Source organism: Sturnira hondurensis, unplaced genomic scaffold (genome assembly GCF_014824575.4).
Source record: "Sturnira hondurensis isolate 20B ecotype Veracruz unplaced genomic scaffold, ASM1482457v3 Scaffold0002039, whole genome shotgun sequence".
Lineage (NCBI taxonomy): Eukaryota > Metazoa > Chordata > Mammalia > Chiroptera > Phyllostomidae > Sturnira > Sturnira hondurensis.
The window spans coordinates 939,981-956,999 of NW_028074670.1; the positions used below are offsets into that span (position 1 = coordinate 939,981).

A 17,019-nucleotide genomic window follows, 5' to 3' on the forward strand; every position below is an offset into this window, starting at 1 on the left:
GTGACTCAGCTTGTATAAAGAGGAGCCAAGATACAACTAAGGGCTAAGGTTCCCGCCAAGCTTCCCGGTGTGGGGCCCACGGCCTGGACTGGTCCTGCAGCCTCGTGCCGAGGGGGCCACAGCCTGGGTACGGAGTCTTCTCCCTCCAGGGCAGGATGTGGTGATCAGCGGTGAGGGTGGAGCCCTCCGGGTAGCTGTCAGGGGAGGAGGCATTCGAGGAGAGCAGAGCCAGGCCTGCTGGGTGAGCTCGTTAAGGACTGTTTACGGCTGAGGTAGGAAGTGCCTCTGCTGGACACATCGTGCCCATACCGCCCCTTGACTTAGCACATTCAGAACTGCTGTGCAATGTCTCCTTGGGGGCCCAAGCTGTCTTTGGCACAACAGTCAATGTTAAAAAAAAAAAAAAAAAAGGCCAAAAGCTTCTCTCCTGAGCACTAAGTCAGGAGGAAGAGCCCGCTGGCCAAACACCAGGCAGAAGGGACATGATGACCCATCTTCCTGGTGAGCCTGGGTACACTTCCCACCTTGCCATTCCAGGCAACGTGACCCTCAGATGTTTTTCCACTAGGGCTGAAAGAAATCTGGGGGGCATCAGGGCTCCCAGAAGGTGAAGGAGTGGCCTGGGCCCACTCCTGAGCCCATCCCACTGGCTCCTCACTGGCCACAGCCTGTCCCTGGAGAATGTCGGCAGCCTATTGACCCACATTCCCTCCTGGTTGCCTTCGGTTCTTTGGGTTGCAGACACTGAACACAAGGGGGCGCCAGATGGCCACTCAAACCTAGACAAGCCTTTGAGTACCAGCTCGGTCCCCATTTCCCAAAACTTGGCCCTGGGTCACGTACCCAGGCTTAGGTGTTTGTGCTAGGGCTTCCAGACCTGGGCGTGAGGCTTCCTACAGGTGGGGTTCCTCATCCTAGATAGCCAACAGATTTAAAAAAGCCAAGCACCACTTTAGGATGGCATGAATTGGGTATTTTGACTTAAAAATGTACCCCATTTCTCCGCTGAAGCTGTGTGGGCTATTGTCCTTGATCTTCTTGAAGGGCTAAACAGGATCCTTAAAACCCCAAGGCCCCCAGGACCCCTCCTGAAAGGTTACTACTGGGTCAGCCTGCATGGGTATGAAGGGAAAGAGAAGTTCATGCCTCCAAATTCTGAATTCTCTGGCGCTTTAGTTTATTTTACCGGTTTCTGAGTGACTCTGGGTTACTGTTCAGAGAGGTGGGCTGATTCCTGCATTGACTTTGCCTGTTTTTATTTTATCATTTGAGAAAGTTGGGTTTTGTTTCAACCTCAGTGTTTTCATCCATTGAAGGGAGCTAAATAGAACCGGTTACTGCGTCTGCTGCTAACCCGTAACAGCAGTTGTAAAAAGATAGGGAGGGGTGAGAATGGAGAAGTGTGTGTTTAGCTGCAAATCTTGATGTAAGTGTCAAGGTTTTCTAATGTTTAATGTTGATGTGGTTGCAGGTTATGGCCCAAGCTCAGCCCTAAGACAGGCCCAGTGGTGCTCAAACTTGAACGTGCGTCCGAATCAGCTAGGGGGCTTGGCAGAACACAAATGTGGAGCCCTGTGGCTCCAGTTTCTGAACCAGCAGGTCTGGGATGGAACCAAGAACCTGTGTTTCTAAGATGGTTCGGGTGGGGTTGTGCTGCTGGCCTAGAGCTGTGTGTTGTGAACTGGGCAATGGCTGGTAGAGAAAATTTAAGGGAATAACTAACTACTTGTACACCTCTGACCCCAGCCCCACCTCCTTGTAGAATAATAATTCCCATTGTTTTTATATTAGTTTCCATTTCTTTTTTTCTCAACACCTATGTGCCCAGTGCCCACCATGAATCAGGTACCACCTTGGACAAGAGGAGAAACCAGGCCGTCCATGAACGATGCAGTCTAAGGAAGACGTGTTTTGAGAGAGGCAAGTCCAGGCACTACGGGGCCCATGGGTGGTTGGAAGGAAGCTGTAGGGAGGGATGGCCAGGAGGTAGCCAGGTGAAGAAGTTTCCACAGGACAAAAGTCCACGCACAAGGTCCTCTTGCTCCCGAGACAGGAGATACTCCCCTCAGCTGGGGGACGGGCCGGAAGGGGCGCCTGGAAGGAGCCCTGGCTGCAGACAGAGATGGCCCCTCCGGTTTGAGGTTTGGAGCAGAGTCCCTGTGATGGAAGGTTGTTTGTCCTTCCTGTGTCCGGTGTGGGGGCGTGGACTCCTTTGGGTGAGTCACACCAAATGCCCAGAGGTGGGTGCAGCCTTCCTGCACTGAAGGGCTGGGACACCCACTGTGCTGACCACCTTTTGTGTGGCTGTGGGCAGGTGGACTGTGAGTCTGGAAGCTAAGAACGAGTGGGAGTCCCTGGTTGGGCCCAGAGGAAGCTGTGGACCAGGAAGAGGCTTGCAGCTTCCTAAACAAAGGCCCTTTGCATGGTCTGGAGGGTCGTGGGCACGGAATGGTGAGTGTGGAGGAGGAAGACAAGGTGCCTGGCCGGACACAGCAGGCTCTGGGCGTGAAGGCCCTCAGACAAGGGAAGGCTGACTTTCTGGGTCCGGAGAGGGTTCATCCTGCAGTGAGGCTTTTTGGAGGTCCCAAAGCTCTGGGTGAAGCCTGCTGTCCAAACAGGTGTTCTTTGGAAAAGTGACCATTTGGGAAAGTCTCAGGACTTTCTTTTCTTTTCTTTTTAATTTCAACTGCAGTTTATGATGTTCAATATTACTCTGTATTAGTTTCAGGTGTATAGCACAGTGGTTAGACAGTCACCTGCTTTACAGAGTGGCCCCCTGATATTCCAAGCACTCACTTGGCCTCATACATGGTTATTACAATACTACTGGCTACGTTCCCTGTGCTGTAGTTTACATCCCTGTGACTATTCTGTAATTACCAATCTGAAGATTAAGAAGTACAAATTAGGACTTTCTTTGGTAATTTCTTCACCCCTTCCAGGTGCTGAGGAGTAGGTATGGTAGGAGGAAAAGAGGCTCATTGCCTGAAATTCTTGTCACAGTCGCTGACAGCAAGCCCGAAACACGCAGGTGGTTTCCACAAACAGCCCTGACTGCGCTCCAATGGCCAGACCTGCTTACACGGCTTTAGGTGCCCTGCGCTTGTACACCCAGCATTTGTCACAGAAGTCTGACTAACACTTTAGTAAAACACACGTGATACATGAATGCTTCACAAGTATGAGGGGCGTGGTGATGGTTGTGGAATGCATTCCCCACCTGGGCCTCCAAGCCCCGGACTCAGTTACTTTCCTTTGGTACCTGCTGTCTGGTACCTCATACCTCTTCCCTGTCTTAAAGCGGCACTGGTACAATGTCTTATTCTGTGAGCATTTCCATTGAACTACCTTAGGGTTTTTACTTTAGCCCCAAAGAGTGTGTGGTGAGGGTTTGAGCCTTGGCAAGACTATGGTGGGAGGGGGTGTTCTTTAAATCATGCTGTGCACACACCCCTCCACTGAGGCGTGGCGGTGCCCACGCTAGCCCGGCCCAGTCTCTCAGCCCGGTGGTGCTGTCTCTCCGGCAGGCTCACTTGCAGGCTGCGACCTCCACTGTGGCCTGCCAGCTGTTCCCCCCAGCTTGGTGCCTTTCTGCAACAAGCCAAGTGTTCTAACCTTCCACCCTGCGTTCACACGGGGGACCACTCCCACACCCACGAGGTGGTGGCACGCAGGCCCTCCCATGAGGACGAAGGGGCTGGAACTCTGCGGGCAGCACCTGCGTCTGGCTGCACCCCCATTCAGCTGTGTGGCCCTTGGCCTTGTCTCTGTGCTTGTCCTCTGGCTCCGAAGGGAACTGAGTGGAGACACAGCTGTTTCTTACTGATCCCTTGCCCTCTGCCTCTTCTGGGTCCATACTCTATAAACTCTCCTCCCTTCCTTTTATACCATTTACCCCTCCCTTTGGACTGGGGTCTTCCCCTGGACTTACAAACGCAATCGAATCCATCCATATGCTATCTCCTCAGCCCCAGGCACAACATACAAACACACAAAAAGAAAACCCTTCCCTCCACTATAAAATGTTTGCTTCCTGTCATCTTCAACCAGATTTCTCAAAAAGTCTTCACGCTTGCTGTTTCCATTTTCTTCGTTCGCTCCCTGCTGTCCAGCGGCCCCTCACGCCCAACCGGGGCTCGGCACGCCCCACGATGTGGGGGTGGACATGGGGGCGCTGTTCTCCCTCTTGAGGAGCTCCCCTCGGCAGTGCCGTCTCCTGGTTCTTTACACCTTCAGACACGCTTATGGTTTCTTTTTAATGAGGTTCTCTGCCCTCGTCTGCCCCATTGTATCTGGTTTTTTCCAGGTTTCTCTCAAATCCCGGTGCTGCGTTCACTCGGCAGCGGCAGCGCAGTCCCTTTCAGGGACCCTGCCCGATCGCCTTGTTTGACCTGCTACCCACATTCTGACACACTGTGGGCGTCCGGGGTACCTCCAGCCCGCATCCCCCGCCCCCCACTTTGCATCCAATTTCCTGCCGGAAATCTCCTCTCGAGCTGCCTTGTGTGTTCCCTCCACCTGGGAGTCTTCTCATCCCTGGTATCTAGTCAACTCCTACCCACCCTGAACAGTTCGGTGCAGAGTCACCCCCTCCAGGGGCGTCTGCTTTGCGCCCCCACCCCAGGCCCGGGTAAGGCTTCTGCTTCGATGTTCTCATAACACCACTTACCCCTCTTGATTGGCTTCATCACTCACATTTTAGTTTCACATTCATTTGCATGACTCTAGGTATGAGTAGTGACTGTCCTCCACCGCCACCAAAAGCTTCGTGAGGGCAGGACCCTGTCTGTTTGGTTCATCACTAACTTACAGCAACTGTGTTCAGTAACTATGTGCCACGTGAACTGACGAACCGCCTTTAGCCTCCGTTCCCCCCATGCAAAGTGCTCATCAAATGGTGATGTCTTTCCCTCCTAAATACTTACTTAACCAGTGCTGTCCAGGCATCCCCGGCACAAACACATCCGTGGGTTGGCTTATCCACTTGACACATGGTTACTGAGCCTCTGTCTCTCAGCTGCCAGGCATTTTGCTAGAACTGATGCCGTGGGACTCATGAAGCTTCCATGTAGGAAGAGTGGAACGCACAGGTGAGTGCACGACTCTTGCCTGGATGGGTGCTAAGGAGGACACTGCAGGGCGCAGTACTGAAGAACAGTGTGGCGGGGGTGAGAGACGGAGTTCTTTCCAGGTGACCAAAGAAAACCTAAGTGATGTGTACTTCGGGACGAAGGTGAGTAGGGGTTAACTGGTCCCCTGGGCTCACTGGTCTCTATGCCCAGCCTTGTGCCTGTGACCCTCAGCTGGGAGAAGAACTTTTAAAACCCAAGCCTGACAATGTCACTCCCATGTTTAAGAAAACTAGGCACATCCCCATCACCTGCATGGTGAAGTCCAAGTCACTACATCTGGAGGAAGGTGCCCTCAGGAGCTGACCCTGGCTTACCGCCTTTCCTACGGGTCCGAGGCTGGAATCCGGCGCCCTAGCCATACAGGACTGCTGTTCCCGCTCCACAGCATGAGTCCTCCCGTGTCCTCATTGATGCTGTCTTCCGTGCTGGAGTGCCCTTTCCCTACCTTTTCCTGATCAATTCATACCTGTACCTGAATCAGTTCAGGAAGCTATGGCCTACAAAAAGGCCTCCCCCGCCACCCCCGCTTTTTGTCTCTGGCCCCTTCTTTTACACATGCCGGCACAGTGGGGTGTACTTATGCTGGCTGTGTCCTGCTGCACCTTGTGTGCCCCTGGATGGGGGAAGTGGCTGCTTTACCTGTGAAGCCCTAATATCTAGTATAATGCACAGTGGGTGCCCAGTAAGTGCTGAATGAGTTAATTACTGGAGTGAAGGAAGGAGGGAAGGAAGAACAGGGAGGAAAGCAGGTCCCAAGCAATCTCAGGGGGGCCTGCACATTATTTGTCCTGAGCAGAACTCTGTCTTCCAAAGCCAGGCACTCTTAGACATGAGCTGTTTGAAGAGGGGGGGTGCAGATATCACCACAAGGAACAGAGATGTTTGCCCCCCTGCAGGAGCCAAGGGGATGACTGCAGAGGCCTTCCTCTTGGCCCTTCCATCACACCTTCGACATCCACTTTAAACGTGTCAGGCTCCAGCCGTGGGGGGGAGCCTTATGGGCTCCTCAGGCTGGGCCCTTCACTGCAGCCCAAAGGCCCCAGGTGGTGTGGCCACGAGGACCAGCTCAGCTCCCAGCCACCCACACTCTGAAGTCCTGGCCAGTCGGAGGGCCCCCTGAGGCCCTGGGGACAAGAGGGCAAGAAGTCTAGTTCCTTGGATGCTCTTCCTTAGATCAGCCCAGAGGGGGAGGGGGGTTAGCACTGTTCTTCCCTCCCCAATGGGGAGAGCGAGCCAGTGGGGGGTAGAGGCAGGCGGACAAAGGTGGGCAGAGAGGCCCCCTCTGGATTAGCCCCTGGTGGGGAAAGGACTCAGCTTGGCTGGTTCTTAAGTTCTGGACTTAAAAGAAGAGGAAAGAGGGGAAGGAGGAGGGGAACAAGGCTATTGTCATTATTCAACCCCCTCCTCCATGAGTCATGCTTAGGAATAACACCCGTAGCCAGGTGGTAGGAGGTGCTTACTCTGGAGCCAGGTGAGCAGGACAAATGCATCTTTTCCTTGAATTCTCCAAATAGGCATTAAGGAGGTAGCGCGTCATCCCCACCTTACAGATGAGGAGATGAGAGGAGGAGGCTGCCTGTCCCTGAGGGGCAGGTGGAGACGAGGCTGAGGCTGGGTTGAGCTCCTTCCACGGCCCCGCCCCGGCAGTGTGACTGCCCCAGGACAGTCAGCCCTTCTCTGCGACTGAGTGTGACTTCATGCTACCACCACGCATGGGCATGAAGGAACGCTCCAAAACCCGCTTCAAAATTCTCGCCAGGTTTTCATTTTGTTGGGTCCTGATTTTATGACTTTATGATTTTCTTTAGTCAGAGAACAAACCTGGTTCCTTTATATTTCCCCCCTTCCTGGTCAGTTTATGCCCCTCCACTCTTATTCTCCACCCCCCTGCCCCCAAGCCTTGGCTCTGGGTTTTATTCTTCAGTCCTCAGTTTCTCCCAGGTGCCTTGCTTTTGCCTTTATTTCCATCCCTGCTGATGGCCCTGCTCCCACTTCTCATCTCCTCCGAGCCCCTTCCCTGCCCTAGTCCCTGCCTCTGGCCAACGTGGCAGCCCCTCCCACCACGTCTCCCACCCCCTCACCTTCAGAGCCCCCTTCTCTCTGCCGCTGCTCCTTTGGCCTGTCCCCTCCCTGCATCGTCTTGATTGCCCGCATGACTGCTCAGGTTCCTTATCCCATCTTCCCCTCAAAGGCATTCACAGCTCGCTGTTATTCTTGTATTAGCATTGAACCCATTAAAGCTAATTTGTTTGCCCTAATCTCCATTTATTTTTCCCTAGTTGATATTAGATTTCCCTTTCTATTGCTCCAGCATGATTTTCTCTTTGTCTTCCTAATGGTCTACCCCCCTCTCTTCCTCTATTAATCTGGTTGGCTTCACTGCTTGGTTTCAAGGCCTTTCTCTGCCTCCCCTAGCCCTTAGGTTAACCCTGTCCCCTCCCTCTCAGGACGTCCCATGCCCAGTGGATTGCTGAGGACGGGGCTGCTGCACGCGTCAGTAGGCCTGTAGGCTCCCTAAGAATCACCCTGCTTGGGGAGAGAGAGGCCCTGCCTTGGGCGGATGCCTCAGAGACACAGGCGGAGAGAGCTCAAGGCAAGTGGGACACACATGGGTGGCCACACATGGCTGCCCTGATCCCTGAAGGGTCACCAAGGCCGAAGGTTCCTTCACTAGGTTCCCGTTTGGGGCTGTCTCAAAGATTTCTGGAGGCCCCGGCAAGCTTTTCCAGGTTGTATAAATTAGACATGGCCGCTTACTCCCTACGACTAAAAGTAGACACCGTCTCTCCTCTATCCCCGTTTCCCAAACTGGAGACATACCCCTCCCCATGCAGCAGAGGTGGATGTGGCTGCGGGGTGGCTACTCCTCACCCTGCACTCTCGTCTGCGTGTTCCCCAGAGCAGAAGCCCTCTGGGGCCAGCTTGCAGGGATCTGCACCATTTCCACTACCTCTCCGGGGATGGCCCTGTCCAGCCCGCCAGCGCTCTGCCTGTCTTCTAGACGCCTGGCTCCTTGAAGGCAGGGGCAGGATCTAGTCTGGCTGCATACACTTGTCTTGCAGGGAGGAGGGCCAGTCCTGTTCTACCCTAACTGCTGCCCAAACCACCCAGGGTGTTCCAGCCACTTTCCACCTCTGGTCAGATCAACCAGAATCTCTAGACATGGCATCCCCGAATATGTAGTTTTAAAAAGTTACTTTGGTATTGCTGAGTTTACAGTCACTCAGTAGATGGTCAATATACTGAAAGCACTAATTAATTGAGTAAACATGAACTTCCAGTGCTCACTAGAGATCCACTAGAGGTCATTCGCCTTGGCTCATCCCCCCCAAGCTCCTCGATGGCCCCAGACTCCAGGCCCCACAGCTGGGACCTCAGTAAGAGGGTCAGGCCCCTGTGTGTGGGAGAGCTGGAGGTGAGTGGGCAGGTGTGCCAGCACCGGGGCGCCAGGAGTCTGTAAGTTCACACCCTCTGGGGTCAGGAGCCTGTGGATATTAATGCTGTTTTCTAAAAAAAAAAAATGGTCTTTGTTAAAGCAATTTTCAGTTCATTAGATTTCAATTCAATGAGCACCCACTCTGTGTCTAATAATATTCCAGGCTGTGCGGGGTGGGGGGAGGCAGCTTCTGAGTAGAAGACATGGTCCTTGCCCTTGAGAAACATGCACGTTAATAACCCCCGACGTGTTGTAGAACCTGAGAGTTTCTAAATCCACTCACATGCACCGCATCCTGCAGTTCTTTCTACAACCCCGAGGAATACCTGTGGTGCATGTGTGTGCGCGTGTGTGCGCATGTCCATGTGTGTGTGTGAGGTGTGGAGCCCTCAGAGCAGGGCTGGGGCTGGCCGTCCTGAGGAGTGAAGCCACTAGGAACAAATGAAGAAGAACCGCCGTTCCGAGTTGACATACTGAGCAAAATCTGTGACGAACTGCGTATCTGTGGTTTCACACCTGTCGATGGCCCGTTCCCAGAACCGTAGCAAAGTGGATTATACTCTGTAAGCCACTCGCCACTGCCTAAGGAAACTAGAGGGAACAAAGGGGAACAGACACAGACTGCAGGCTGTGGTTCAGGGGAGGAAACTGGGGTGCTGAGAGCTCGGTGGCGGGGCTTCCGCCCATGCTGACTTTGCCTGTCTGTGCTTCAGTTTCCACATCTGGCCAAAGGGGAGCAGGTGGCCTTTACTGTGCTCCAGCCCTAACATCTGTAGGACTGCAGGACAGTAAAGGCAGGGCCGCCCTCAGGCCAGGGGCAGAGAGAGTGCACAGAGCTCTGGGGGGGGACCTTGGGCAATTTCTCCACACAGATAACCGCCAGGAGTGGCTTGAGCTCACTCGTGGGAGCCCGTGGGCAGCCACACAAGCTGCATGGTGCTCTGGCTGACACATGCACCGGAGTTCTGGGACACATCTGAGGGCGTCCCCAGCCAGGAGGAGAGGCAGGGACTCCCATCGACTGTCACAGAACCCCACCCCCCGGCAGAACCAGGATGGCACTCGTACTTTCTGACCTAAGTCCCTGTTCACTCCTCATCCCAGGAGGCCCTTTGCGACCCTAGCACCATCTTGGCTGGGGCCAACTTGGCAGCTAGTGCAGGAAGAAGGCGGTGGGGATTGGGCAGAATGGCTTCTAGACCATGGCATGCCCTGAGATTTCTGGCCCTCTTACCAGCTTGTTTGCTTGTCATTTTTATTATCTTAGGTGGTAAACCCAGACACGAGGCTCTCTTCTGCTGGGTCCTGGGTTTGGGAAGCAGGTCTCCTCCTCTGTGGGAGCACTGAGGTGGGCACAATGAGGAAGGCTCTGAAGACCCTGTGTCAACTTCTCCTCCTTTCTCTGTAAGTTCCAAACTGGGGCTTCTATAGCTAGTATCACTGGGACCCAGACCGCTGAGAGTCTGGGTCAGGGCTGGGTGGTGAGCTCAGCTAAACCAAGAACGTGCAACACTCAGACTTCTGTAGGTTGAACTGTGTCCCCAGATCTCATAGGTTGAAATCCTAGCCCACAACACATCAGAATGTGACCTTGTTTGCAAATAGGGTCCTTGCAGATGATCAAGTTGACATGAAGCTATTAGAATGGGCTCTAACCCAATTAATCCCATGTGACTGTGTCCTTATGAAAAGGTAAATTTGGAGAGAGAGAGAGAAGTAGAGAGGGAGAGATGGAGAATGCCAAGTGAAGATTGGAGTTTACTGCCACAGTCAAGGATCAAGGCATCAGCAAACCACCAGAAGCTGCAGGAGACAGCGTGGAACAGATTCCCCCTCGCAGCCTCAGGTGGAACAACCCTGATCTCAGACTTCCAGCCTTCAGAACCATGAGACAATACATTTCTGGTGTTCAAACCCTCAGTTTGTGGTATTTTGTTATGGCAGCCCCAGGACACTGATGTGCAGATAAACAGGGTTCTACCTCTGAATTGGACACAGCAGGTTTGGGGAGCCCCTGGGCTCCTCGCTTGGGGTATCTGTCTACCTCTCCAGTGACTCTTCAGTGTAAGGCAGGCTCAGGCAGCCAGGCCAAGAGCAAATGCTTTCTAACCCAAGTTTGCCTGCTTCTCTGATTCCACTACCTACCCGCAGAGCTACCTGGTGTCCATTCCTGACCAGCCACTCCCCCCCAGTTAGGTGGCAGATTCTGCTTTGATGCAAGAGCACGCGCATGGCAGCACGGCGAAGACTCCCACCAGGCTGGGCTCCCCAAGGCCTCGAGACTTCCAGGCTCCTCCTCCCATCAGGGAGTATTTACAGACCCCTGTCTAAAGCTGCTAACAAACTCACCCAATATTTGCAGAGCCCTTTCAAAGTGCTGTCAGGTAAGTGCTTCTTAAATTTAATTCAATTCAACACATGTGAACTGGGCCTTGGCTTTCACTCTAGTCCCCTGTGTGTGACACACACACCAACACACATAGGGACATGTGTTCACACACACACACACACATGCATAATACTCAGCCCTCACATGTGAACACACTGTGAAGAAGCCTTCACAAAGCATGTGTGTGCAGAACACTGTTCTAGCTCTGTTGGTAATAAAAGCCAGAGAAGCCCCCACTCACAGAGACCCAAAAGACAAGGCCGTGAAATTGCAGGAGCAATTGATGAGTCCGTCGAGTCCACAGCTGCTGAGAAGGCTCCCATAAGGGGCACCGTAGAGAAAGCAAGATTTCAGAGAATCTGCTCTGTGCTGTGGGTCAGCTCTGGTTCGTTTAGGCATGAGGTCACTGACCTGTGACCTCCCATTTCATGCAACCTATGGTTGGAAGCCTGAGCACGGGGACTCCGACGTGCAGCCACACCTCCCCACCCTCCCCTTGACCTGGCCTTCCACTTAACTCACAGGACATGGGTGGTCCTGGGACCTCTACAGAGACCTTGTTTTCAGATGAGGCCCAGGAACAGTCAGTCACTTACACAGGTCACTTGTCTGGCCAGTGACAAGTCTGCTAGCAATGCTCGGTTTCATGGGGCTCATGGTGGCTCTTTCCAAGTGGGGACAGTCATCAGATGGGCAGGCAGCAGCAGGACTGGTCTCTCCTAGAATCTGGCCTCTTGCCCCCCTAAAATGCCAACACTGAAGGCGTTCTGGGGACTGCCACCAGCTGGCTTCTCCACTCAGACAGTGAGAGGGCGCTCTGTAACATCCTGCTTTGCCTGGGATTCCCGGGAGCTCCCTGGGCCCAGTATGAGCTGCCTCTGTTCATTCACAAAGTCCTGTTGGACACGAGTGTGAACCTGTCTCGGAGGCTCACATGCCACGCTAGTTGCCGCAGCACAACGGGCTGATTAGTACAAACTACATGGTGTTATCACAAATGGTTTGTACATCTGATCAACAAGTATTTATGTCAATTGCATCAGGCAGTGACTACCAGTGTTTTTGCAGAGTGGGCAGAGACGATTGTTGATGTAACAGAACTGAACAATAGTGGCAGGAAAAGGTACGTGTGTGGACTGAGAAAGTTTGGAGATAAGGGTGTAATTGTGTGCCCTGGCCAGTTGGATCAGTTGGTTGAAATGTCATCCCATACACCAAAAAGGTTGTGGGTTCAATTCCCAATCAGGGCACGTATGGGGCCAGGGGAGTGGGGGCAACTGATCAATGTTTCTCTCTCATTGATGTTTCTCTCTCTCTAAAATCCATCAGCGTATCCTCGGGGGGGGGGGGGGGGGGTTAAAGGNGGGGGGTTAAAGGTGTAGTGTTGTTTATTTAGTGGCCACAACCCGATACATTCCTTAGGACCTCAGACCCGACTGAGCAGCACGCTGCAGTTCCCGCCGTGTCAAGCTGCCTTTCTGAGGGGCTCTTTGCAGAGCACTGTGCCTCACCTTCCAGCAGCCTATCTCCTGACCAGTGTCCGCACAGCTGGTGCTGGGTGAGGCTGGCATGGCCTGATGTCCAGAGTGGCCGTAGTGCCCAGCTCTGTGAAATGATGGGATCCACACGCCTGCTTCGGAGCAGCCCAAGCACTTCTGTCAGGGGTGCTCACATTGCATCATNTCTCATTGATGTTTCTCTCTCTCTAAAATCCATCAGCGTATCCTCGGGGGGGGGGGGGGGGGTTTAAAGGTGTAGTGTTGTTTATTTAGTGGCCACAACCCGATACATTCCTTAGGACCTCGGACCCGACTGAGCAGCACGCTGCAGTTCCTGCCGTGTCAAGCTGCCTTTCTGAGGGGCTCTTTGCAGAGCACTGTGCCTCACCTTCCAGCAGCCTATCTCCTGACCAGTGTCCGCACAGCTGGTGCTGGGTGAGGCTGGCATGGCCTGATGTCCAGAGTGGCCGTAGTGCCCAGCTCTGTGAAATGATGGGATCCACACGCCTGCTTCGGAGCAGCCCAAGCACTTCTGTCAGGGGTGCTCACATTGCATCATCCAAGAAAGACACGCATGGTACGTGGCACATGTGTCGGCCCCTTAAGGAACCCAGTGGCTTTGTGGTATTACAAGGACACACGCAGGAAAGGTGGGCTGCTGGACCCAGGCCTCCTATGATTCAGGGTTCCCTGCCCGTCACACCTCAAGCAGTTGCTCTGCTCACTTTCGGCTTCCCTGGTACAAACCTGGAGCCATGACACCTCTGTTCAAGATTTCCTCTGAAGACCCTGTTACCCCGAAGCCCCTTTTCCAGCCACCTATCTTAGCTCGGCATGTCACTACAAACCACCACAGACCGATGGCTTACACGACAGACATTTATTTCTCACAGTTCTGGAGGCTGGCACCCCGAGAGCAGGGTGCCAGTGTGGTCAGGACCTCCTCCCCCTGTGTCCTCACAGGGTCTTCCCTCAGTAAGTGCCCTGCCCCGGAGACAGAGAGTTCTGCTGTCTCTCCTCTCACAGGACCCCACCCCCGGGACCTCGTCTAACCCCTATTACCTCCCAAAGGCCCTGCCTCCAAACACTGTCCTGTGGGGGGGGTTAAGGGCTTCAACATGGGAGTTTGGGGGGCACACAAACATTCAGCACGTGACATCACCCACAGAAATCATGATTAAATTTTTCCTTCTTGGTCCACTACCCAGAGACACTGCTACCTGCTCTCCTCTCCTGCTGGCCTAGTTCTCCCCGAGTGGGTGCTCAGTGTGGACCCTGTGCCTGGGTCACAGCCGGTTTCACGGTTTCACAGCAGCTCCTAAAGAAGCACCTGGCGTCCCTCAGTCCCCGCCTCTGGTCCCAGCACTTGCCTGCAATGCCCCAGGGCTGTGTGCCATTGTTCGAGGCACTGGCATCAACTCTCAGTCACCCCGTTCCTACAACATGCTCTCAGCCAGCCGGGCACCCCTGGCCACACAGCCTGGAGTTCTACCTCTAAATCACTGCAAAGGGCATCGTTACACTAAAATTTAGTACGTGTGTAAATATACACCGGGTCCTTCAGAACAGCTGGCATGGAGTTAGGCTTTGGGTTACAGAAGCCCAAAGACCATGCTCTGCTTTGGCTGACATTCTGGAGGAGGGGAAAGGCTTCTGCGCAGACGGATGTGGCATGCTGAGTGGGTGGGGGAGGGCGGGGCTCTGAGCTGCATGGGGTGCGGGGGTGGGGGGTGCGGTGAGGGGCAGCCAGCGTCTCTGCGTCAGAGGCAGGACTCTGCCAGCTGCCCCAGGAGGGACCAGTGGGAGCAGAATGCGGGGTCCAGAGAGTGTGCTGCTCCAGGGACCAGAGTCAGCTCTGGGCAGGGGACAGCAGTGGAAAGACAGGCGGGGGTCTCACAGGCCGTGGGCATGGGCGAGAGAGAGGGCAGGCGTTGATTCTAATTGGCCATCAGGAAGCCTGGGTCGTGCGCATTCCGGGCGTGAACGTCCATCCTACCCGGGTCGTCAACGTCCCTGCCCCTTCAGAGCCAGGCACCCAATTGCTCTGCCCTGGGGTTCGTGGCCTCGTTATCAAGCGGACAGCTGTGGTAATGACCTGTGGGAGCTGGAGAGCTTGCATTATCAAATGTTCTTTCTTCTCTCCATTTCCAGCCCTGATCCAGATAATCTCAGCCTAGTGATTTTCCAAAATACTCTCAGAGTCCTGACTGTACTTCCTTTCAATCCAATCATTAACTGGCATTTGCCGCCAAACCACTGGTGTATAATCCAAGAAGATTCCTTTCTCACTTCCAGACCCCATTTCCCACTATTTCTGTATGCAAACTCACATTCCAGCCAACTAGTCTTTGCTTCCAGACACACCATGTACATCCCCATCTCCAGCCTTCGCCCATTCAACGACAGTGCCTGGAACACCCTCCCCACTCCCACCCCCTGACAAAGCTCAGGCGAGTACCTCCTCCTTAACCACAACACTCCCGGATACCCTCACCTGTAGGAGCCGTCCCGTCTGACTTCCCTCTCACCGTGTCTGCTCCCTCACCGGGCACTCAGGTCCAGTTACTCACCAGTGGGGCTTAACTTCTCACACTGAAGTCTCACCTCAGAGGGGGGCAGAGTAGGAACAGTGGTTCTCTCTCTCTCCCCAGCACTTTACACGAATCCGAAATTCAGTGAAGGCTTCACAAGTGTCTGTGGTGGTGGTGTCCACATAATTCTACAATAACAGGCTTTACTGTTTTGCCAGTTGGCCTAACTTGTACATTCAAGTTTTGAGGTTTTCCTAACATGAAGCACACTGATCCTTTCACGTGACGGAGCTGTGATTAGTTTTCTGTTTTCTTTATAGGTGGCCACCACGGGACTAAGGAAAGAAAGTTTCCTTCAGGGGAATTTGCTGCTGCCATAGAGGCCTGAGCTGCTCCATCCCCTGCTCCTGGGGATGGATGTCTTGCTGGCCTGGGCTCAGCTGCAGGGTGGCGAGGTTGGGCAGCGGTGCCCACTGAAGTGGCAAACATTGGCAGGCCTGGGCAAATCTGACCCAACGTGGGACCTTTCTGCAGGACACTGGGTGTCAGTTTGACAGGGTGGTTGGCTGGATTTAGAGCATCTGTGAGGACCAGCAGGTTGGGAATAAAACTCCCCAAACGAGATCTGGCACAGAGTAGATATGTAGTAGGTGCTGCCTAAGTGTCTGCACAGGTGTTTCTAGTGTGGCCTCTAGGGCAGCGTCAGAACCTCTGATGGGCTCTGTTAGCAAACCAAGGGCCTGCAATCAGCACCTTCACAAGCTCCTGGCAGTTCTGCTCTAGGTCAGCATCTGAGAAGCACAGGCCTAAGTCAGACACCCGAGGTCCAGCCAGAGACCTTTCCTGTGCGGAGCTCTCATGCTGGCCCACCGGGGAGAAAAACCTTCTCCCTACAGGGCACCCCGCTTCCCGAAGATTTGCAGGAGTGGATCAGATGCACAAGAAGATGTAGATGCCGATGCAGACACAGCCCCAGGTCTGCTCCTAACTGGCCATTTGACCTTCAAATTGTCATATAAAACAGGGCTCAGACTGCCAACCCCACAGGCACCCAGGGTACAAAATGTAAGGAGGCCCTCACTCTCGGGCCTGCCCTGCCCTTGCGTGAGCTCGCAGGCGAGAGCCTCCTAAACTTTGCAGCCTGGGTTCCTTTGTGCCCACTCTAGTCCCAGTCCTGGCTGTGGGCATGTGTCTGTGTTATATGTGCATGTGTGCATATGTATGCACGTGTGTGCATGCCCATACGTGTGTGTACAAGCTTCACCAGTCCAGTGTGCACTCAGAAGAGGCTGCAATCAGCGCTCCCTCAGCTCAGCCAGCCCTCACTCCACCCTGTGCCCGCTCTGAAAGACATTACCAGTCAGGTTGAGAAGCCCTGCCTGTCACATGGAGCCCCTGCTCTGCCTGAAACCTGTGGGGTCTGGGCAAGGCACGTCTCTCTGGGTCTCCGTTTCCTGATCTGGGGGCCCTTTTAGCCTGGACCAACTCTGGGCCTAGGACTGTGGGTGTAACAAGAATCCATGAAGCTCCTGCAAGGTGTGAGGCACTCCCTCCTGGGCACTAAAGTACCTCAAGTGCACAAGGTGAAAGCTACAGAGATAAATGTTCCTATACCAAGTAGAGGGTAAACAGGCCATAAAAATGAAGTGCTGGGGCCTTGGGGAGTGGAGAGGATGAAAGAAGCTGCAGAAGGCCTTAGCTTCGAGGATGCCAGGATGTGGGGAGCCCGTGACTCAGCATTTCGCAAATATGAGGTCAGTTAGTCCTCAGCAGCCCACAGAGGCCAAAGCTACAAGTCCACTCTACTGGTGAGGTCATACAGGCTTAAATGTTTGAAGGGGATGCAAAACTAAGTGTGTCCTGCTCTGAAGGCTCAGCCAACAAGGGGGCAGGTAAGCTACTTGGCCTGAAGGCCAGTGCCACGGACATGGAGAAATGGTGAACAGGCACAAACGATAGGAGGCTGCATACAACTGCATGTACACAGTGGTAGGGACAGTGACTTCCAGGAAGTGGACAGAGAGCAGTGTGG

The 17,019-nt window shown here is 53.9% G+C and overlaps 1 protein-coding gene across 6 annotated transcripts in view; it reads right to left on the reverse strand.

Moving 5' to 3' along the window:
* The window catches only part of PAX8 (paired box 8), a 53,147-nt gene that overhangs the window by 26,111 nt on the left and 10,017 nt on the right, over nucleotides 1-17,019 (reverse strand). The window lies entirely within an intron of this gene.